This window comes from Pseudophryne corroboree, chromosome 11 (assembly GCF_028390025.1).
Source record: "Pseudophryne corroboree isolate aPseCor3 chromosome 11, aPseCor3.hap2, whole genome shotgun sequence".
NCBI classification, from domain to species: domain Eukaryota; kingdom Metazoa; phylum Chordata; class Amphibia; order Anura; family Myobatrachidae; genus Pseudophryne; species Pseudophryne corroboree.
In genome coordinates, this window is record NC_086454.1 from 300172938 (window position 1) to 300196399 (window position 23462).

General features: G+C 47.1%; 1 long non-coding RNA gene and 1 pseudogene across 1 annotated transcript in view; one reads left to right on the plus strand and one right to left on the minus strand.

Annotated features, from left to right (window-relative positions):
* Positions 1 to 14446: 14446 nt before the first annotated feature.
* On the minus strand, positions 14447 to 14565 carry LOC134971258 (5S ribosomal RNA; annotated as a pseudogene).
* A 6977-nt stretch (positions 14566 to 21542) lies between these two features.
* LOC134969523 (uncharacterized) overlaps positions 21543 to 23462 on the plus strand; it is a 62476-nt gene continuing 60556 nt past the window's right edge. The window contains exon 1 of the long non-coding RNA XR_010189498.1: positions 21543 to 21929. This is a non-coding gene — a long non-coding RNA (uncharacterized LOC134969523). The remainder of the gene's footprint in view (positions 21930 to 23462) is intronic.

The following is a 23462-nucleotide window of genomic DNA, read 5'->3' on the forward strand; positions in this document are numbered from 1 at the left end:
GTTGTTGGCCCGGCGCCACGGCCGGGGAGTCAGAGCTGCTGATGGGTGGGGGGAGGGGAGAGAGAGATGGACAGGCAGCAGGAGCAGAGACTTGCTGACTCCGCCCACCGCTGTGACTTCACCCAGCGTTGTAGCCAAATATATAGGAGATATATATATATGTGTGTGGAGTGTTCTGAACATTTTTTATATACTGTATTTATACATTTAATTGTCTTTTATTTTAAATCACACAATTCCTAGCAGCCATACCCAGGATTAGAACCCATGACCTGTTACACTAACAGCAGACACTTTACTGATGGAGCTATTTGCTCCTGTACAGTAAGCATGAGAATTCTAACTATATGAAGTTACGTGTAATTGTCAGAGAAGTATCTTCATATAGTTAAGGGGGGTACTCACGGAGCGATATTCTAAGCAATCTGACTAGATTGCTTAGAATATCGGGATGATCGCTCCGTGTGTAGCCCCCTCGGCGATAGCGATGCGCGGCCCCGCACATCGCTATCGCCGCTGCTAGATTGGCCTGCATGCAGGCCAATCTAGCGGGTCGCTCACTTCAGCCGCTGGGTGAAGTGAGCGGCCCCCCCGTCTCCCCCCGCACGCTCAGCACAGATCGCGCTGTGCTGAGCGGCAGGAGAGATGTGTGCTGAGCGCTTCGCTCAGCACACATCTCTCCTATATCGGCCCGTGGGTACTGGGCTTTAAAGTTCTCATATTTCATAGACAGGAGCAAATACCTTCATCAGTAAGGTGTCTGCTTCCAGTGTAATAGGTTGTGGTTTCTAATCCTGGGTGTGTTACTTGTAAAATGTGTATATTCAGTATAATAAAGAGGGTGTGATGTGTAAGGTACAGGGACCAGTGAGGAAGTCGGCCACTGAAAAGACAGCGACAGCTATCAATTAACTTACTTCAATGGTGTCACAGAATGGGAGGAGAGGTGCCCCCTCCAGAGCAGGAGCCCAGCGGCAGATGACTCCATTGTCTCCCAGAGTTCTGCCTCTGGTTTGGACACACCCCACCCAACTCTAAATCTCCCTGCACATGTTACATCTGCCCCACCTGCAGTGCAGCATGGTTTTGCACAGTTGCTTGTTTTTTGGGGTTTGCTAACAAACCTTAATAAGACTTATTGGCCCTCATTCCGAGTTGTTCGCTCGCAAGCTGCTTTTAGCAGCTTTGCACACGCTAAGCCGCCGCCTACCGGGAGTGAATCTTAGCTTCTTAAAATTGCGAACGAAAGATTCTCAAAATTGCGATTACACACCTCTTAGCAGTTTCTGAGTAGCTCAACACTTACTCGGCATCTGCGATCAGTTCAGTCAGTTTCGTTCCTGGTTTGACGTCACAAACACACCCAGCGTTCGCCCAGACACTCCTCCGTTTCTCCAGCCACTCCCGCGTTTTTCCCAGAAACGGTAGCGTTTTTTTGCACACACCCATAAAACGGACAGTTTCCGCCCAGAAACACCCACTTCCTGTCAATCACATTACGATCACCAGAACAAAGAAAAAAACGTGAGTAAAATTCCTAACTGCATAGCAAATTTACTTGGCGCAGTCGCACTGCGGACATTGCGCATGCGCACTAAGCGGAAAATCGCTGCGATGCGAAAAAATTTACAGAGCGAACAACTCGGAATGAGGGCCATAGTACATTGAATCTGGGTTCCCAGTAGTTTGTTCTTGGCTTGTTTTCGAACAAGATGTCTTCTCTGTTTTAAAAACCTCTGCCTGACTACAGGATCTGATTGTATTGATAGCTGCCTGCCCTGACCTTTGCATAGACATTGCTATTATTGTTGTCTGCCTGCCATGACCTCTGAAATGTACTAACAGCCTACCTTGTCAGGGGATTGTGTGTCATGCATGTAGATTCTCACTTGGAGAAACATCCACAAGTTTGGTGCGCAAACCAAGTCTGCCCAACCATATGAGTGAAAAGTCCAATTAGTGTGGTTCCCACGGGTGGGCACCGGGACAATCCCCAAAAAATGGGACTGTCCTGCGAAAATCAGGACAGTTGGGAGGTATGTCTTATCATCCATTGCTCTGCATATAGCAGTGGTGCAGTGCTTCCCCCCTAAACTTTTCCCCCCATGTGACACTACTGCCTGCGGGTTGGATGGCAGGAGAGTTGCGGAAAAGTAGGACAGTTGGGAAGTCTGATAATGTGAACTGAGGGCGCTGTGTGGGGGCACTACAATGAGGCATATAATGAACAACCACTGCAGAGAGAGTTGTCTCCCTTGAAGCATTAGACTTGGGGCACCAGAACTTTGCTATGGTGCCCAAATAATTCTAATTACGCACCTATAGTGTGGAGCAGCCATGAAGGGGTGTCGCATGTGGAATTGATGAGTTGTTTTGAAGATGGGAAGATGGCAGAGGGCGGCCCAGTGCTCAGGAGGAACATGGTATGCTCTAATGTAAAGTGGGTATGGGGGGATATTTAATAAAACATAATTATCTCATAAAAGATGGATAATGTTAGATTTATGTTTTCTGGCGATGGAGACAAATATCTCCTCTTCCGTGGCAGTTGCGGCGCAGTCCACAATTCAAATAGGCGAGCCACATCAACTGCCACCCCAAACACTGCCAGACATTGCTGTTCGGGACTCCCTGGCAGTTGGTGTGGCTCCCCTGTTTGAATTTTGGACTGTGCTACAACTGCCACTGGAGAGGAGATATTTATCTCCATTTCCAGAAAACATAAATATCACATTTTCCAGCTTTTATGAGACAATTTTGTTTTAGTAAATATCCCCCTTTGTCCCTTCTTCTGTGTGTTGTCCTGATTCTTCTCAATAGTTGGGAGTATGTAATTGCCATGTGGGAAAAGCCACAAAGTTACAGGTTTTAGTAAAAGTTGTTAGAGGACACGCACAATCTATTATCATTTAACTAAGGACATGCCCTTTACTAAAGCCACAACACTGAGTGACCCCACCATAGTTGCCAATTCAGCTTATAACAAGCGGAATTGGGCTTGTTTTTTCTTCTGGTTGCTTATTTTTTTGGGTGGTTGCTTGTTGCTTGTTTTTGGGCTTATAATTTTTTTTGCTGCTTGTTTTTGGGCTTCTTTTGTTTTTAGGTATCACTGACACCGACTTTCAGAGATAATTAGTCATTCATCCATATAACACAGATCCTCACACAGACATACTGTAGGTGAGACGTTGTGGATGAATAGAGTCTTAAAGAAATGATAATGAGTCATTCATTATGTCTATTGTTGCCGACTGCCGGTTGTGTGTATTCAGTAGGGCTAATTTGTTTTTAACAATGACAACAACAAAGACACTGACCAGACACACAACAGTGAAGCAATTTAGGACCACTTTATGTGGTATTCTTTATGTCAGATATGGTTTAAGACGCTTGGGTATTTGTTGCAAGGATTTTAAACCAACTACCAATATGCTTCAGCGCTTCAACTCAGGAATGTATAACATGGAAGCTTCTATAGACGATGGAGACAGCTCAGATGAATTTGCTTATATCCATTTTACATAAAACCTTTGAAATTCAGTGTGCTATGTACTTTACCTCACAGTATGCCATCTGCAATGCACTTTACTTCACACAGTGTGCCATGCACTTTACCTCACACAGTGGGGGTCATTCCGAGTTGTTCGCTCGCTAGCTGCTTTTAGCAGCATTGCACACGCTAGGCCACCGCCCTCTGGGAGTGTATCTTCGCTTAGCAGAATTGCGAATGAAAGATTAGCAGAATTGCGAATAAATAATTCTTAGCAGTTTCTGAGTAGCTCCACACTTACTCCTACACTGCGATCAGCTCAGCCCGTTTCGTTCCTGGTTTGACGTCACAAACACGCCCTGCGTTCGGCCAGCCACTCCCCCGTTTCTCCAGACACTCCCGCGTTTTATCCTGGCACGCCTGTGTTTTTCCGCACACTCCCAGAAAACGGCCAGTTTCCGCCCAGAAACACCCACTTCCTTTCAATCACACTCCGATCACTTCAATGATGAAAATTCTTCGTTCGGACGTGAGTAAATCTACTAAGTTTTGTGCTAAATTACTTAGCGCATGCGCACTGCGTACCATGCGCATGCGCATTTTTGCCTTAATCGCTCCGTTGCGAAAATCGGCAACGAGCGAACAACTCGGAATGACCCCCAGTGTGCTATCTGCAATGCACTATACTTCACACAGTGTGCCATGCACTTTACCTCACATAGTATGCCATCTGCAATGCACTTTACCTCTCAGTAATTCCTTTGTTATTTATTGAATTGAGTTACTATTTAATATTTATATATGCATTTATTATTTTGAATTGTCTTAATAATCTTTTGTTTTGTTACCTTGATTTGGCCTCTTTATTTATTTAATAGAAGTACAAAGTTGGATGTTGTAAGATTATTTGTTTTATCTTTCCATCGCATAAATATTTCACAGTGAATACAAATGACCACAGATACAGTATATACAGTTGGCAATTTTCACTTGAGATTTTTCTTTAGAGGAAACATGAAAGTATAGTATCTTAAATTCACAACTCTAACTGTAATATTTATACAAATTCCAGTATTCTTTAAAAGCCAGTTTTGTGCTGATAAATGTCATTGTAAAGACCTTAAAGGCAGATTATATGAATAATTATATGTATTTTAATAAGACAAACCATAATGTTTGTTTTTATATTAAAAAAAAAATTGAGTTGGGCTTTTTTTGGGGCTTTTTAGGATTGGTTTGGGCTTGTTTTGGGCTTATTTTTCAGTCATCGGTTGCTTGTTTTTCATTTCAGAGTTGGCAACACTGGACCCCACCAATAATCGGATCTGCTTTGAATTCTGATTAGTCTCAGAATCGCCACTGTTCCTCTAGGAATAAACCAAATATTTCTCTCTATATGTCCCTAAGCAACAGCAAAAAATGTCACTGGTCTGCAGTAAGGTAGAGGAGAAGTGTGATATGTCTTACAGGAAGCGTAGCATGGAAAATCTCATTCACTCACCCCACAGCCGCCACCGGCTCTCCACATGCCAGCAGGAGGACATTACGATTACACTAGATTTTTTTTCCAGGAGGGAAAACATCTCGTCTTATTTTAGACCTGCTGAAATACTTTCCCTCCCGAGACAGGTGCAGCGACACATTTAGATGGTGTCTCTGAAAATAGAAACTGGTTAACAATGATGGTCTGCTTACTAATAGAATGAAGTTGGATCGGGGGAAGGAGCGGGGGAGGGGGGGGAAGGAGCGGGGGAGGGGGGGGGCATCTGTGAGAATGACTTGCTCATGTCAAGCATTCTGTCACCGTACAAGTGTCATATGCCTTGGGATAGACCTAGGAACAACCTGAATACTCTGGAACATGCCAAGAATCCACAGGTTCTGGAAACAGTTCTTTTATGATAGACCATGCAGTTACGATGGGCAATATGGTAATATTGTTCATTTTTGTACTTTATTAACACCCTATGAATTCCCTATTGGTGGCACAAACCTTGTGCTTCTGCTGCTTTTGTCAGGAAGCTGTGGTGTCTCATTAGGATTTCCTCCCTTCCATACTCGGTGGTTATGGCATATCCCCCAAGTGGCCCAGTTCAAAACATGATGGGACTAACCTATTTGTTATATTGGGGCTGATAGTCTCTGGGATGTACACTCCCACATGACACTGGTCACTCCCATTCGGTGCTGGCCACACCCACACAGCACTGGCCACACCATCAAGATAGGACCTTGATCATTTTCAGCTCCAGGCCCATGTGGCCCTTAATCTGGATTGAGGACTAGAGTCCTATAAACAATCTCAGTCCAGTTGTAAAGATTATTGAGAGGCTTAAAAGATTTACAGTATTTCAACTCAATATCACCTTATTTAAATCAGTATAATGTATATAGGGGGTCATTCCGACCCGATCGCTCGCTGCAGTTTGTCGCAGCACAGCGATCGGGTCGGAACTGCGCATGTGCCGGCGCCGCAGTGCGCCAGCGCATGGCAGCCATCATTGCCTAGCGATCGCCTCTGAGACAGAGGCGGTCACTGGGCGGGAGGGGGCTGGACAGCGGCGTTAAGCCGCCGTTTAGGGAGAACGGTCCAGCCAAAGCAGGCATGGCTGGACCGTTGGGGGGGGGCGGGCCGCTGCGTGACATCACACGCAGCCGCTGCGGGCCGGGGAGTGACGAGTAGCTCCCGGCCAGCACGCTAAAGCTGCGCTGGGCGGGAGATACTCTTGAAGTGCAAAGGCATTGCCGCTGTGCAAATGCCTTTGCACTTCTGCGCGGGGGGGGGGGGGGCACTGACATGCGGGGCGGACTAGCCCTGTGCGTCCCCCCGCATGTCAGTGTGAATGATAATAGCGGTGCTAAATTTAGCACAGCTACAATCAACTCGGAATGACCCCCATTGTGCAAGTTCAGGTAACTTTATAGTAATACGGAATGCTGGGGATTATACTATAGAGCGCAATCCTCATCTTTCCTGTGTTTTCTATTTAGCACAGCATAGAAACATGGAATTTGACGGCAGATAAGAACCACTTGGCGCATCTAATCTGCCCCTTTTTTTAACCGTGTAATAACATAACACAGGACCTCACCTGCCAAAGGAGGAGGGGACACTAATCCTTCACTTTTATATATAGAGGGTTTTTTTTCCATTATGTACAGTCGTGCTGATTGTAATTTGACAGAAGTGTTTCAGGATTTATTTAATCCGTACGGGCGTTCTACTTTTACATTATGATGCTGGTGATTTTTCCTTTTAGTTGACATTGACAATATATTTGTCAGACAGTCAGTTGGGGATTACATTATATCGGGACCATAACGATACAAATTCCTTTTAGTAGTACCGATCAGATCTTTAAATCATGGTTTACAAAATCAAGACCCAATGGTCTGCCCACTGGAAATCAGAACAGGTGAACACAAAAGTGCCATTACAAGGTGTATACATGGTACTGTACAAGAGAAGCATAATCGGGTTGGGTATGGTAAGCCGGCGGCCGAGATCCGCTTGCGGGCTCGGTGGCTCGCTGCGTTCGCCACAGGTTCTGTTCCCACTCTATGGGTGTCGTAAATAGCCCCTGCAAGTCGGCATTCCGGCTGTCGGTATTTATAGCGGTCAGGATTCCGGCGCCGGTATCGTGACCGCAGGGATCCCAACCCCCAGCAATGTGCCTACATCAAGCATAATCCCATGGTGAAACATTGCCCTCAGTCAGCAGCTAACATGCACTTGGGGGGTCATTCAGACTGGAGCAATCGCAGTCTGACGCTCTTTGTAGTATGCGCCCGTGCACCCCGTGAAGCTCAGTGAGATGCAAAAGCATCTCAGGGCTGCGATCGCCTCTACCTGATTGACAGACAGAGGCGGTTGCGGGAGAGGGCGTTCCAACGGCGTCAGAAAGTCGTTGGTGGGGCGCGGCCCAGACAACGCAGGCGTGTCCAGACCATTGCAGGGGCGGGCTGCGGTGGCTGCGTGACATTACATGCAGCCACTGTGACCCGGGATGTGCGGGATAGCTGCCTGCCAGCACAGGCAGAGGAGCTACTCCGCGGGTGCAAAAGCATCGCTGCCGTGCGATGCTATTGCACTCGTGCGGGTGTGGGGAGGGGTAGGGCCAAACATGCAGGGCGGACTAGCTCTGTGCTGGACGTCCCCCCGCATGTCTGAGTAACTGATCATTGATATGCTAAAGTTAGCACATCTACGCTCAGGTCTGAATTACCCACTTGGTGAATTACTACACTAGGGGGGTTATTCAGGTTTGTTAGCAAACAAAAAAAGGGTAAATCCATGTTGCACTGAAGGTGGGGCAGATGTAACATGTGCAGAGAGAGTTAGCTTTGGGTGTGGTGTGTTCAAACTGAAATTAAGCAGCAAGTATTTACCCTGCACAGAAACAATATAACCCACCCAAATCTCTCTCTGTACATGTTATATCTGCCCCACCTGCAGCGCAACATGGATTTGCCCAGTTGCTAACTTTTTTGGCTTGCTAACAAACCTGAATTAAAAACCCAAGTTTAAATTTAGCACATCTACAACCAGATCTGAATTACCCCCCCCCCCATGTGTGTATATCGTTGTGAACCCCCAGTGGAATGATATATCACACCATATATATATATATATATATATATATCTTATAGCGTGTACCCAGCTTGATAGTGCATAGTTTCAATTTATCCTCAGGAATAAGTACCGCCACCTGTAGATCTGTTGTGTTCAGAGGCGGAACTACCGCCAGTGCAACCAGTGCGTTGCACTGGGGCCCACCTCTGTCCAGGGGCCCAAAACATGTAATGAGTCAAACTGACTCATTACATGCCGCTGTGTGCTGCGGGCAACCGCTGCCCGCAGCACACAGCCGCCCGGAGAGGAGAGGAGCAGCGGTACGGGGGAGAAGGAGGAAGGTGGAGGAGGGAGCCGCAGCAGCGCTTTACTACTGGCTGAGGCGCTGCTGCTGCTGGCCCTCTGCTTCACTATAGGCTGTCTTCCGAGAACATCCTATAGTGAAGCAGAGTGCCAGCAGCAGCAGCGCCTCCACCAATAACACAGCGCTGCTGCGGCTCCCTCCTCCACCTCCCTCCTCCTCCTTCTTTCCTGCCCGGGAATCGTGAGTGACCAGAAGCTGCACCGAGGAGCCTGAGCCAGCGGAGAGGGTAAGTATAATTCATTATTTCGTTCTCTTTCTTTCTTTCTTTCTTTCTTTCTTTCTTTCTTTCTTTCTTTCTTTCTTTCTTTCTTTCTTTCTTTCTTTCTTTCCCTTCTTATCTTTCTTTCTTTCTACAAAAAGGGGGACTGTCTGCCACAATGTGTAAAAAGGGGGAATCTGCCTGCCACAATGTGTAAAAAGGGGGAATCTGCTTGCCGCAATGTGTAAAAAGGGGGAATCTGCCTGCCGCAATGTGTAAAAAGGGGGAATCTGCTTGCCGCAATGTGTAAAAAGGGGGAATCTGCCTGCCGCAATGTGTAAAAAGGGGGATGCTGTCTGCCGCAATGTGTAAAAAGGGGGAATCTGCTTGGCGCAATGTGTAAAAAGGGGGAATCTGCCTGCCGCAATGTGTAAAAAGGGGGATGCTGTCTGCCGCAATGTGTAAAAAGGGGACGCTGTCTGCCGTAATGTGTAAAAAGGGGGATGCTGTCTGCCGTAATGTGTAACAAGGGCACGCTGTCTGCCGTAATGTGTAACAAGGGCACGCTGTCTGCCGTAATGTGTAAAAAGGGGACGCTGTCTGCCGTTATGTGTAAAAAGTGTACGCTGTCTGCCGCTATGTGTAACAAGGGCACGCTGTCTGCCGTTATGTGTAAAAAGGGTACGCTGTCTGCCGCAATGTGTAACAAGGGCACGCTGTCTGCCGTTATGTGAAAAAAGGGGGACGCTGTCTGCCGTAATGTGTAAAAAGGGGGATGCTGTCTGCCCAGGGCCGAAACTAGGATTTCTGTCACCCGGGGCAAGGTAGTCATTTGACACCCCCCCCCCCCCCCCCGCAAAAAAATAAATAAAATTATTTTACAATAAATAAATAAAAATAATAAAATAAAAAATAAATAAATAAATAAATGAATAAAAATATTATATATATATATATATATATATATATATATATCTCTTTCAGAACTTTTTAACCTGAAAAACTGCCTTTTCTAACATAAATTTCATATCCAGGAAAAAGTGTCCCCATTTTACACATTGCGGCAGGAAAAAGTGTCCCCATTTTACACATTGCGGCAGGAAAAAGTGTCCCCATTTTACACATTGCGGCAGGCACGTGTCCCCATTTTACACAGTACGCTGGCAAGTGTCCCCATTTTACACATTGCGGCAGGCACAGGTCCCCATTTTACACAGTACGCAGGCACAGGTCCCCATTTTACACAGTACGCTGGCAAGTGTCCCCATTTTACACAGTACGCTGGCACAGGTCCCCATTTTACACAGTACGCTGGCACAGGTCCCCATTTTACACAGTACGCTGGCACAGGTCCCCATTTTACACAGTACGCAGGCACAGGTCCCCATTTTACACAGTACGCAGGCACAGGTCCCCATTTTACACAGTACGCAGGCACAGGTCCCCATTTTACACAGTACGCTGGCACAGGTCCCCATTTTACACAGTACGCTGGCACAGGTCCCCATTTTACACAGTACGCTGGCACAGGTCCCCATTTTACACAGTACGCTGGCACAGGTCCCCATTTTACACAGTACGCTGGCACAGGTCCCCATTTTACACAGTACGCTGGCACAGGTCCCCATTTTACACAGTACGCAGGCACAGGTCCCCATTTTACACAGTACGCTGGCACAGGTCCCCATTTTACACAGTACGCTGGCACAGGTCCCCATTTTACACAGTACGCTGGCACAGGTCCCCATTTTACACAGTACGCAGGCACAGGTCCCCATTTTACACAGTACGCTGGCAAGTGTCCCCATTTTACACAGTACGCTGGCACAGGTCCCCATTTTACACAGTACGCTGGCACAGGTCCCCATTTTACACATTACGCTGGCACAGGTCCCCATTTTACACAGTACGCAGGCACAGGTCCCCATTTTACACAGTACGCTGGCACAGGTCCCCATTTTACACAGTACGCTGGCACAGGTCCCCATTTTACACAGTACGCTGGCACAGGTCCCCATTTTACACAGTACGCTGGCACAGGTCCCCATTTTACACAGTACGCTGGCACAGGTCCCCATTTTACACAGTACGCTGGCACAGGTCCCCATTTTACACATTACGCTGGCACAGGTCCCCATTTTACACAGTACGCAGGCACAGGTCCCCATTTTACACAGTACGCTGGCACAGGTTCCCATTTTACACAGTACGCTAGCACAGGTCCCCATTTTACACAGTACGCTGGCACAGGTCCCCATTTTACACAGTACGCTGGCACAGGTCCCCATTTTACACAGTATGCTGGCACAGGTCCCCATTTTACACAGTACGCTGGCACAGGTCCCCATTTTACACAGTACGCTGGCACAGGTCCCCATTTTACACAGTACGCTGGCACAGGTCCCCATTTTACACATTACGCTGGCACAGGTCCCCATTTTACACTGTACGCTGGCACAGGTCCCCATTTTACACAGTACGCTGGCACAGGTCCCCATTTTACACAGTACGCTGGCACAGGTCCCCATTTTACACAGTACGCTGGCACAGGTCCCCATTTTACACATTACGCTGGCACAGGTCCCCATTTTACACAGTACGCAGGCACAGGTCCCCATTTTACACAGTACGCTGGCACAGGTCCCCATTTTACACAGTACGCTGGCACAGGTCCCCATTTTACACAGTACGCTGGCACAGGTCCCCATTTTACACAGTACGCTGGCACAGGTCCCCATTTTACACAGTACGCTGGCACAGGTCCCCATTTTACACAGTACGCTGGCACAGGTCCCCATTTTACACAGTACGCAGGCACAGGTCCCCATTTTACACAGTATGCTGGCACAGGTCCCCATTTTAAACATTACGGCAGGTGGTGGGGAGAGGGAGGGAGAGAGAGAGAGAGAGAGAGGAAGGGAGAGGGGCTGACTTACATTTGAAGCGGTTCTCGCCGCTCTTCAGCCGCCTCTCCCTCCTCGTCTGCGCGGCTCCGGGCTCCCCCTTCAGTTCTCCCTCCTCCGGCGGGGTTTCGTTGAATGACGCGTTTGCGCCGTGACGTCACGACGCAATCGCGTCATTCCGCGAAACCCCGCCCCCCGAGCTGGGCACTCGGGAGAAGGGGGTTTAAAAGTGCCGCGGCGGTGTTTGGGGGTCTCGGCGCCCCCTCCAATCCGGCTCCCAGGTCGCCTGCCCCCCTAGCCCCCCCCCTAGTTTCGGCCCTGGTCTGCCGTAATGTGTAACAAGGGCACGCTGTCTGCCGTAATGTGTAACAAGGGCACGCTGTCTGCCGTAATGTGTAAAAAGGGGACGCTGTCTGCCGTTATGTGTAAAAAGTGTACGCTGTCTGCCGCTATGTGTAACAAGGGCACGCTGTCTGCCGTTATGTGTAAAAAGGGTACGCTGTCTGCCGCAATGTGTAACAAGGGCACGCTGTCTGCCGTTATGTGTAAAAAAGGGGACGCTGTCTGCCGTTATGTGAAAAAAGTGTACGCTGTCTGCCGCTGTGTGTAACAAGGGCACGCTGTCTGCCGTTATGTGTAAAAAGTGTACGCTGTCTGCCGCTATGTTTAACAAGGGCACGCTGTCTGCCGTTATTTGTAAAAAGTGTACGCTGTCTGCCGCTATGTGTAACAAGGGCACGCTGTCTGCCGTTATGTGTAAAAATGGCACGCTGTCTGCCGTTATGTGTAAAAAGTGCACGCTGTCTGCTGCTATGTGTAAAAAGGGCACGCTGTCTGCCGTTATGTGTAAAAAAAGGGGGACGCTGTCTGCCGTAATGTGTAAAAAGGGGACGCTGTCTGCTGTAATGTGTAAAAAGAGGAATCTGTCCGCCGTAAGGTGTAAAAGAGTCTCTACCTGGTGTAGTGGTGCTACTGTGCGGCGTAATTTGAATAATGGAGACTACTGTGCACCGTTTTATGAATTGGTATTATTTTGTGGCCACACACCTTCCCCACGAAGCCACGCCACTATGTATTTTTGCGCGCGCCTAAGGCGCGCACTGCCCCTGTTTTGCATGCAGGGGTGGGGCTCCGATGCCGTTTCTTGCACACAGTGCTAAAATGTCTAGTTACGGCACTGTTGCTAGGTATCCATTTCTCTGGCCCTGAGCAGGTCCCCCTCACCAGATCCTCTCCAGGGGTGAGGGGGTGGACTTGGATGGGATGGGGGGCCCAAAGCATTTTGTCGCACCTGGGCCCACCGCTCGCTAGTTCCGCCACTGGTTGTGTTAGTTGATAACACACCTGTGCCTCAGCTTGATGATCTGGAAAACATGTACTGTCAGTGTTCCACGAGAACCGTGCTTGAGAAACACTGCATTAGTGTTTTTTTTTAAGAACATATTAAACGTATAACATAAATGTGACGTTGCACTGTTTATACGTCCAGCTCTACACAGAACTGTCTTCACGTCATAACTGCAGTTGGTGCATTAGCAATGTGTTATCTTTATTGGTACAGACAGAATATGAGAGAATCAGCTGCTGGAATTTACATTTTATTGACCTTTTTTTTTGTTTCACTGCTGTAAGCCTTGTCATAGGGCCTAATTCAGACCTGCTCGGTTTTGTGCGAAATCGCACAGCAGGCAATTATCGAATGACTGCGCATGCTTACGGATCGTAATGCGCAGGCGCGAGGCCAAACTGCAAAAAAAAACCTGCGTCTTCTTTGATCGCTAGGCAAACGTAGGCTGATTGACAGGAAGGAGACGTTTGTGGGTGGTAACTGTCAGTTTTCTGGGAAAGAAAAAACGCAGGCGTCAGGAAAAACGCAGGCGTTCCCAAGCGTTTTCAGGGAGGGTGACGTCAGCTCCGGCCCCGTTCAGCCTGATTTATTTCGCACTGTAAGAGTAAGTCCTGGGCTACGCACAGACTGGAAAAAAACATTTGATGGTGAGTGAGTTACGAATGGATTTGCAGCTGGCCGGCATTTGTAAAGCTTTTTCGCAAGGCGTACGCAGACTTGCACGGGGCGGATTTTCACTCTAGCTGGGCTGCAACTATCCGATCGCAAACCTTTGCAAATTCACAGAGGTGCAATCAGGTCTGAATTAGGCCCCTAGTTTCACACTTGCTGAGGTTAATACTGGCTGTAGCCTTGCTGTACCCAACAAGAGATCATATATTCTGGTTATATAACTGCATTTTCAATACTATACATTTCCAGCAACACTTATGGGCATCAGCATTCTGCTCAGAGGGGGTAATTCCAAGTTGATCGCAGCAGGATTTTTTATAGCAGTTGGGTAAAACATACCTGCTAAGAAATTGGTAAATCTGCACAGAATACTGTATAAATAATATCTATAATAATTTAGTAATCAGTTAAACCAACATTATGCTTACTAAACAAATAAATTCAGCAATGGGTTGGTGGTGCTCCCGGAGAATAGTTCGGTAAACTATGTGGAAAAGGGTGGTCTTAAGAAAGAACAAAAGACAAAAGCAGCTATATGCCTTTTCCAGGGCACGCTTTGAAAAATTATATATATAAGAAAGTGATGAAATTATGAAAATATGAGTAAATTAATACTTAACTTTTATTAAGATATACTCGATAAAAAGGGAGAAGGCGAATGTAAATAATTGCTTCAAATTTTGGGGCGATAAAAATGTAGAGAGGCGAAAATATGTTTACTCCCTTAATGATCCAAAAATTACTCCAATATTGGATTGAAAAGATCTTTGTGGGAGTATACCTGCTCCAATAGGTTCAGCTATCCCATGTCAGAATATCAGAACTAAATAATAAAGAAAATTCAATGTCTGGGACCGCACAGAAAGCTGGAAAGACTCAAATGGTAGGAGAATAAAATACCTACGGTACCTAGTATTCCCTGGTGGTCTCCCAACCGGGTACTGACCAGGCCCTGCAGTGTATGGCTTCCAAGATCAGACGAGATTGGGCATACTCAGTGCGGTTTGACCGTAGGTGAGTAAATCTCCAGCATGTATAATCAATTCCAGTGTGCGGTTACCCCCGGCAGATCTTATAAGTATGATAGTCTGACAGGGAATAATCCCCTGAATAAAATAGGAATGATTCAGTGTGTTGGAAAAAACCCCCACCGTATTCTGATGGGTGTTTAGTTGCCCCCCAAAAAAAGAAAAGATTTTTTTTTTTTTTTTTACTGTTGTATCATATTTGTGCAGAGAGCAAAAAGTAAAGGGATAATTCTTTTGGAGCATATATTAGATGTTCCTATGACTGGATATCAGACAGTTGTATCTTTATACTGGAACCAATCATATAAATATGGTAATGTTCCTATGGTCAGATATCACATAGTATAAGTACTGGACATTCAAAAAATGCATAGGGGGGAGGCCTTTTTTTTTAAACAATAAACAAATAATGCTTGTTGCACTGAAAATCATATAGTAAGATAAATGAATGAAAAAAAATGAAAAAATAATAATAAATAGTAAAGAGAGGGGAGAACAGACACCCTATAAGTTAGGCACCTCAAATGTTCACAACTGAATGCAGTTAATTACTCTACATAAAGGATAAATGCTGCCTCCCACTGTGCCCTTGAAATGTTTGGACACAGTGGAGAAAAGTTATATTGTGCCTCTGAAAGAATCCCCCTTGGTGGAGCTTAATAATAAGATGCCTCACAGTGTGCGGCTCAAACCTTATTGTCTGCAAGCATTGGTGGACAGTGTGAGGTCTGAGATGTCCCGCAATTGTGGGTGGAGGTGTTCCAGACAGGGAGAGGGTGTGCTGAATCCGGAGCTGTGGCGCCGATGTCCGCGGTCTGAGCGACCGGAAGTTCGGACACCAGGACCGGGAGTGAACGTACGTTTCGCTCTGGGAGCTTGATCACCTGATCGCGTGCCCTGGAAAAGGCATATAGCTGCTTTTGTCTTTTGTTCTTTCTTAAGACCACCCTTTTCCACAGGGTAAAACATACCTCCCAACTTTTCCCTTCTGTAAAGAGGGACACACGCGCGACGAAGCCGTGCGCACTCCCGAAAAGGGGATGTGGCCTACGAAAGGGGGCGTGGCTTTGCGGGAGGACCGCGATCGCGAGCCACGCCCCCGTTTTCGTCACTGAAGGGGCATGCCCAGCGCTCTGTGAGCTGCTGGCATGCCCCCTCTCCCTCTGTCTCCAATGAATAGACACTGTGCGCATGCGCACAGCGTCTAGTCACCGCTGCTCTGCTAAGCAGGGCAGCGAGAGACAGAGCCTCCCAACTGCCTCCCCCCACCGCGGGACACTGCGGCCCGCGGGTGGGACAGCGGGACAGTCCCCAAAAAACGGGATTGTCCCGCGAAAATCGGGACAGTTGGGAGGTATGGTAAAACCATATGCACTGCAGGGGGGCCAGATATAACATGTGCAGAAAGAGTTAGATTTGGGTGGGTTATTTTGTTTCTGTGCAGGGTAAATACTGGCTGCTTTATTTTTGCACTGCAAATTAGATTGCAGATTGAACACACCCCACCCAAATCTAACTCTCTCTGCACATGTTATATCTGCCTCCCCTGCAGTGCACATGGTTTTGCCCAATTGCTAACAAAAATCCTGCTGCGATCAACTTGGAATTACCCCCAGAGAACCCACTCTGCACTGACAGGATTAGCAGCTGCCATATAAAGTAGTCACCCTCAGACAGTAACACAACATCGCCAACTAGTGGCCATATGTAATACAGCTTGACAAACATTTCTCAGATATGGGAGTAACTTCGTTTTACTCAGGATGTAGGGCTCCAGATACAGTCAAATGAATTTCCACAACAGTGTGCCATTAGGACAGTCCCTGCACATGTAATAAGAGGGATTGTTTCAGGCCCCGTCCCGCACAGCAGCTACAGAGACATTCACAGTCAGGACACTGGGCAGCAGCAGCCACTGCGGTGTTTGGTGAGGAGGGAGATGCGGGAGAAGGTCTTGCCACATCCCGGACACTGGTATCGCTTTATCTCCGAGTGCGTCTGCAGGTGAGCCCGCAGGTTGGAACGGTCAGCAAAGCCACGGCCGCAGTGATAGCAAGAGAAGGGTTTCTCACCTGTACAAAGCAGAATATACAGCATTTAAAACACATGGAGCTAAAGACAGGGCAAGTATAGTGACACAGATAACTGTACAAGACTGGTTCATTTATGCTCTGCGTATTATAGGAGATGAGATGTAGTAGCAGCCACAAATTATCTGCTCTAGTTCTTATGACTGCACTGTTTGTTCTAAAGCGCTTCATGTTTAAACTGCAGGGTTACGTCAACAGGACTTATAGTAACTTCCATTAAATACATTAACTGATCTTTCTGGCTCACGTCTGTGCTTTTCAGTAATGCCTTTATATCGCCCAACCAGTGTTGTTTAGATTTGCTGCCCTTGGACATGACACAGAGCAGCTTTGCGGTTCCAGTTCCAGTCATCTCGGGCAATTTTCTGGCTGACTTTGCTCTGTGTTCTTGAGATCTCAGAGCAGAGTAAGCACAGGCCAATTCAATTGTGGTAATAGTAAGGGGTCTCCCACACTTAGATGATGTGAGCACCAGTGTGCAATGAATATCTGTACACTGAGTGCACTCAGCACACACTATAAGGTCTGCACTGTTACCCACTGACTGCATTAACGTGGGCGGAATGGTAGTTTAGGCCTTGGGGGACAAGTACAGTAAGTAGCCATGGAACCACAGTACCCGTCCCAGGCCCTCCTGCCAGTCCTACCCCAGTGATAATCATCCCAGCATAAAGGTTCCTGGTAACATGTTGGAAGTATGGCCTCTTTTACCACAAACTTCCTGCGCCAATTTGATAGGCGCGTTACATGACTACTCTGTATATTTACTCAAATTGGCTACTGCTCCTCCCACATGAGACATGTCTCCACATAGATGCACAGCATACCTCCCAATTAGAGTTGCCACCTCATCCCTTTAATTCTGTACACATATTAACTATACAGGTTCTGTGGCTGATTAAAACCAGGTGAAATGGAGTCTTGAAGTCAGCCAGCCAGAGAACCTGTGTAATTAATATGTGTCCAGAATTAAAGGGATGAGGTGGCAACCCTACTCCCAATATCTCAAATTTGGCAGGACAGACAAGATTTAATTTTTGAGGACTGTCCCGTGGTCTAGTGTTCAGGACATTCAGAGGGGGTGGGGGTTGAGGATCCGGTCTCTAGGTCAACACTATCTAGGTCGACCACTATTGGTCGACAGTAACTAGGTCGACATGTTCTAGGTCGACAGGTCAAAAGGTCAACATAAGTTTTTCACGATTTTTTTCTTCTTTTTTTTTACCTTTTCATACTTAACGATCCACGTGGACTACTATTGCAATGGTAATCTGTGCCGAGCGAAGCAGTAGCCATGCGAGGGGACACGGTGCACTAATTGGGGTTCCCGGTCACTCTACGAAGAAAACCACACCAATTAAAAAAAAAAAACTAATGTCGACCTTCCGACCTATCGACCTAAAGACCCTTTCGACCTAGAGACCCTGTCGACCTAGTTACTGTCGACCAATAGTGGTCGACCTAGACACTGTCGACCTAGTTACTATCTATCTTCCATACCACACCCGGGGGTTGATGGGCGGTATTGCACTTCTGCAAGCAGGGAAAGCCAGTGTCTCCACGGAGTGTAGATATAAAATAAATACGTTTATGTTCACACAAAAAAAAAAGTCAGTGGGAAGCAAACCACCGACAGTGTGCCGTGACCTGAGATGTTAGGGGAGTTATGCTGATTAAGCTGAAATACTCTGTGCGGCTGTGATGTTTGTAATGTTTTCATTGGCTAAATGTGTTGGCTGCGTTTTTGGGACAGCTGCATGACATCACACGCAGCCACTCCGATGAGAAAAATGGCGGCTGACCGCCTGCATACGCAGCCTAGCTGCGACTGCAGGGGGTAATCCACAGTTGCTGCGACCGGAATTAAATTGCGGTTGCAGCTGCTGGGCAGGCCATTCTGCATGCTGAGCGACATTGCCCTGCGATGGGTGGCCCACAGCATGCAAAATCTGCAACCTGTACTGAATAACCCCCATAGTGCTCTGATTCTAAATAAATTCACCTAATTACCTACCAGTGGCCATAGAAATCTTTCTCCTGTCTATATTACACTGTTTCCTCTGTCCAGGCCGCTGATGAAATGTCACTGCAAAGAGGACATACAGGTGGAGCACAGAAGCATTACAGGTGTATGTATTGCAGCTCCATATGACATTACAGAAGGTGTTGGAGGGCTGTCATTTTACCTGTATGTGTCCGGATATGTCCCTGTAGAAGCCAGGGTCTGGAGAAAGCTTTGCCGCAGATCCTACAGGCACAGGGCAGTGTATGGGTGCGGATGTGCATCTTTAAAGCACCCAGGCTGCTGTAGGCCTTAGAACAGTGTGGGCAGCTGAAATATCTGCAGTTCCGTAATTTACTACCAGTGTAAAGTCCACCGGGTTTTGGAAAGTGTAAGCAGCCCGCAGGATCTGAGATTTGCGGTACTGTTCCTGTAGATGGGAGGTTGTATGCGGCCTTATTCCCAGATGTGGAAAAGCTTCCCTCCGATGTTCTGCTCCTGAGTGCCATGTTTAGGTTGTTCATGTTGTCTTTCAGAGGAAGTTCATAGGCCAAAATTGACAGAGCATCACTCATTCTTAGGGCCAGTGGCTTAAGGAATGTCTGTTCATAAAGATCCCCCTGTTCCACGTCCGCCTGGGTCTGCGGTGAGGCTGGTTGTATCTGTCGCTGCTCGGTGCCACCAGGCCTTGGAATAGAAGATTCCTCATTCTGACGTAGGGACAACACCAGGCCTGTACCTGGAACACACAGTGCTGTAATATCAGAGTTATTGTTACTTACACCCTCAACCAACACATTTCTAATCTATATTCGCAGGAAAAGAACTGGCACCATAGGCGATATATTGTTTATTAGACACCTGTGTCTTCTCTCTCATTATGAAAATGATAAGGGTGTTTACATATATCATACTGCACCGTGCTCATTACCTAATGGATAATTACAGTAATGACCTTAGGATAGTTACAGGTGCAATTACTATGCAATAGTTTGTTACATCAGATGGATCTGTACCCGTCTTTGCTGGCCTGTTGGCGTAACTGGTGGCATTGCTGACTTCAGGATTTTATATTCCTATTTTTGCTAAGCAATGGAAACTAAAACCGCCTTCAAAACATGTTTCCTGTCAGTGCAGAGCCGGGTATCTCCTGTTACTGTCTCACTGTACTAGAGCCCGCATAACCTCAGAGAGTACAAATTGTGTTGTGTGTATTGGAAACATAAACATTTGCTAATATTGTTCTACTGTTTTTCTAGTCCAGAAGAATATTAAAACCTGCCCATAATCCTGTATGTGTAAGCGAAGCTTCTCTTGCCATGTACAGGGAGGCATGTTACACCTACGCTGCAGGAACTAATACAGTGTTTCCCAAACTTGGTCCCCAAACCACACTATGGGCATACTTACCTACATTGTAAGTCTCCTCTCCGGGAGAAGCCCGGAGAGGAGACGCAGCAGGTGTCTTCGGGGGGCGGGGCCGGACTGTGACATCACTAAACCCCGCCCCCGCATCGGGAAATGCTGCGATTCGCGGGTCCGCGGGCGGGGCTAAAATGGCGCGATTTGCGTCATTTTAACCCCTTCTCCACCCGACGGACCCGCGAATGCGGGAGGTTACCTCCATCCTGCTCGCATCACTAAGATGCGAGCAGGATGCGGGAGACCTGCCCACTCTTCCGGGGGTGCGGGGGGCTACCCCAAAAAACGGGAGCCTCCCGCAGCTTCCGGGAGAGTAGGTAAGTATGACTATAGGTGGTATTCAATTCTTTTCACCCCCTTCCACACCTGTTCTATTTCTGCTGACCGGCGTGGTATCATCATTTCAGCTCGCTACCCCTGGAGTAGCGAGGGCGCCCAACCCTTTATGCAGCTAAACCTAACTGCTATGGGCGCGATAACGGGGATCACTTTAGAAAGGAGATAGGGCAGTATTAAAATATTTTATCACGCCCAAACAGTCCAGGGGGGTAATTCACATCTGATCGTAGAAGTGCTAAATTTAGCACATCTATGATCATTTACTCTGACTAGCCCAGCACAGTACTAGTCTGACCCGCATGTCAGGCCCTACCTCCCCCCCGCACAGGAGCAAAAGCATTGCACGGCGGCAATGCTTTTGCACCTGGTCAGTAGCTCCCTGCCAGCGCAGCTCCTGCGCGCTGGCAGGCCACTACCTGCCGCGTCCCAAGTCGCAGCGGCTGCGTGTGATGTCACACAACTGCCACGGCCTGCCCCCCCCAACGGTCTGTGTTGTCCGGACTGCGCTCCGCCAACGGTGTTCTAATGCCGTTGGAACGCCCCCTCCCGCCCTGCGACCGCCTCTGCCTTTCAATCAGGCAGAGGCGATCGCAGCCCAGAGATGCTGTTAGCGTCTCACTGGGCTGTCGGGGTGCACACGGGCACTCCACATAGGGATCCAGTCTGAATTAGGCCACAGGTTTTAAGGATATCCATGCTTGAGCACAGATAATTAAAAGAAAATAACGGAGGTGGTTAAGTCACTGGTGTTCAAGTATGGCTATCCTTAAAACCTGGACTGTTATTGTGCCTTGAGGACGAGGTTAGCATTGCATGCTGCTTTTCCACAACAGCTGTCGTTATGCAGAAATGCAGAGTTTACAAAACTTATATTGAACTTAAAACGCATAAAATAAAAACCCAAAGTGTCCATATTTTTCTTAATGGGGCTTGATGTTAAGAGTCACTTTAAGTAGAGAATAGCCCCCATTTGTGTCCACTAAGCCGGGAGACACATTTACCTCAGAACACAGTCTTCTATCAGACGTGGAGTTTGTAATCCACAGTTGGGAAACATGTTACTACTTATGGTTAATGGCCCTGATACCAAAGCAATGATCCCACAGCCAGTATGACCTCTCCAGGGTAATAGATGGAACTGGCTTCTCAGCTGCTGCAGAACATCCTGGTTCTGATAAGTCTGTGGTGACAAGAGTACACTGGCTGGCATCTTGGCTTTTCTATGAGACTCATCAGCCACTCTACCCTTTTGTGTACGGACAATTGATACCCCAGGGTGGCACTAAATCCCACCCGAATGAGCTAGGAGTGGGAGCGACGTTCTATTCAAAGGCAGTGTGAGGATGGAAGGAATAATCTGCAGGTGCAACACGCTGTCACATGTCTCTCTGCCTGCACCTGCTCCTCCACTGGGATAAAGGAAATTAGTTACAGCAAAGAGTCGCTGGACAAAGGCATTCGTAACGGGTGAGACCGTACATGGGTGACAGGCTGACAAGGTATAAACTGCTGGACCTCTGATCTGAAACACAAACTAGATCTCTCACTGTGTGTAATATATATATATACTATACGTCAAATTTACAGCGACAAGAGATTACATCCATAATAGCTGTTAAGGTGTTGAATATGTCATGCTATTGAACAATTATGAAATTAATCAATTTGTTCTGAGTCTGTTAATACATTTTTAAACGTCTTTGTTTTATTAATTATTCATACAGTGATTGGTGGTATTTAATAATACCCCCTTATGTAGAGCGCCCTCTGATCTTGTCTTGTATCTACCATTTATTAGACTTTAGCTAACAGAAAGTCCTTCAAGAGGTGCTGCTTGTATCATTCTTTAGCGCAATTTGGGAATCTCTGTGTATGTATGTATGTATATATATATATATATATATATATATAAAAAATTAAATCTGAATATTTCTGAAGATGAGGAAAATTCTGTGACATCATCCAGAGACAGTGGCAATCATATACACCCTATCTGCGCAAGCTTACATTCCAAGTGGCCAACGCACTTTTCCGCGATGTGCCGTCCAACATCACCACGATTTGGGCAGCGCACTTTACCATCTACAAAAAGGGGCAAACTAGATGGGTCAGTGGCTCTTATCTGCCGTCGTATTCTATATTTCTAGGTCTATTATGGCAGATTAGTTTTCCTGTGCACCTCTATGGGGATTGCAGAAGGAAACCAGCAAAGATGGATGGTCACCCAATGCACTCTGCAGCCACTGCGCACACAACGCCGAGAATTGACTCTCCCCACAAAAATCCTGAGCAAATAAAAAAATTCTGAATGATAAACTATACAGAAACTGAAATGTAATGGAAACTAAGTTTGAGATTCCCTCTGTATGACAGTATCCAGCATGAGGTGAGCCTGTCCCCAATAACACAGGAACGAGGTTGCTGTCTGTTTAGTGACTGTCCCCTCAGGTGTGAGTGCTTACCTGCCTGCGCCTCCAGCAGCTGACCATAATCCGGGATCCTGTGGCTGCAGGGTTTCTTGACCAGGAAAGATCTGGGCATCCTCTGCCACTTTCACACTCTCTATGTCCCCAGCCTGGGACAGAGACAATCTGGGTAGACATTCCCTGGGTACATTACCATGAGGCCTCCATAACAGCCAATGGGAGGGTGAGACAAGTGCAGTGGGCGAGGTGAGAGGAGGGCTTCCCCTAAATGTTCCCAGCTGCAGCAGGTGCATATAAAGAATATCCTGGCACAGGGCAGAGAGGGGGCCGTGCAGCTGACTCTCCTGTACAGTAATCAGCAAGACACTTCAATCATTTCACCACTGAATTCACTATACATATCATAGAACTGTATACTTCTAGGGACTGTAACTATGGAGACGAGAGAAACAAATAATGGAATTTTTGTCTGTTCGTTCCGGCACCACGCAAAAACTTCTGAATGAATTTTGACTGCGTTTTCATTATTGTATAGCTTAGTGACCTAGAAAGAAACTGAGGTATGTATGATCTGGATGTGACATCAGGGAGAGGAGCAATAAAGGA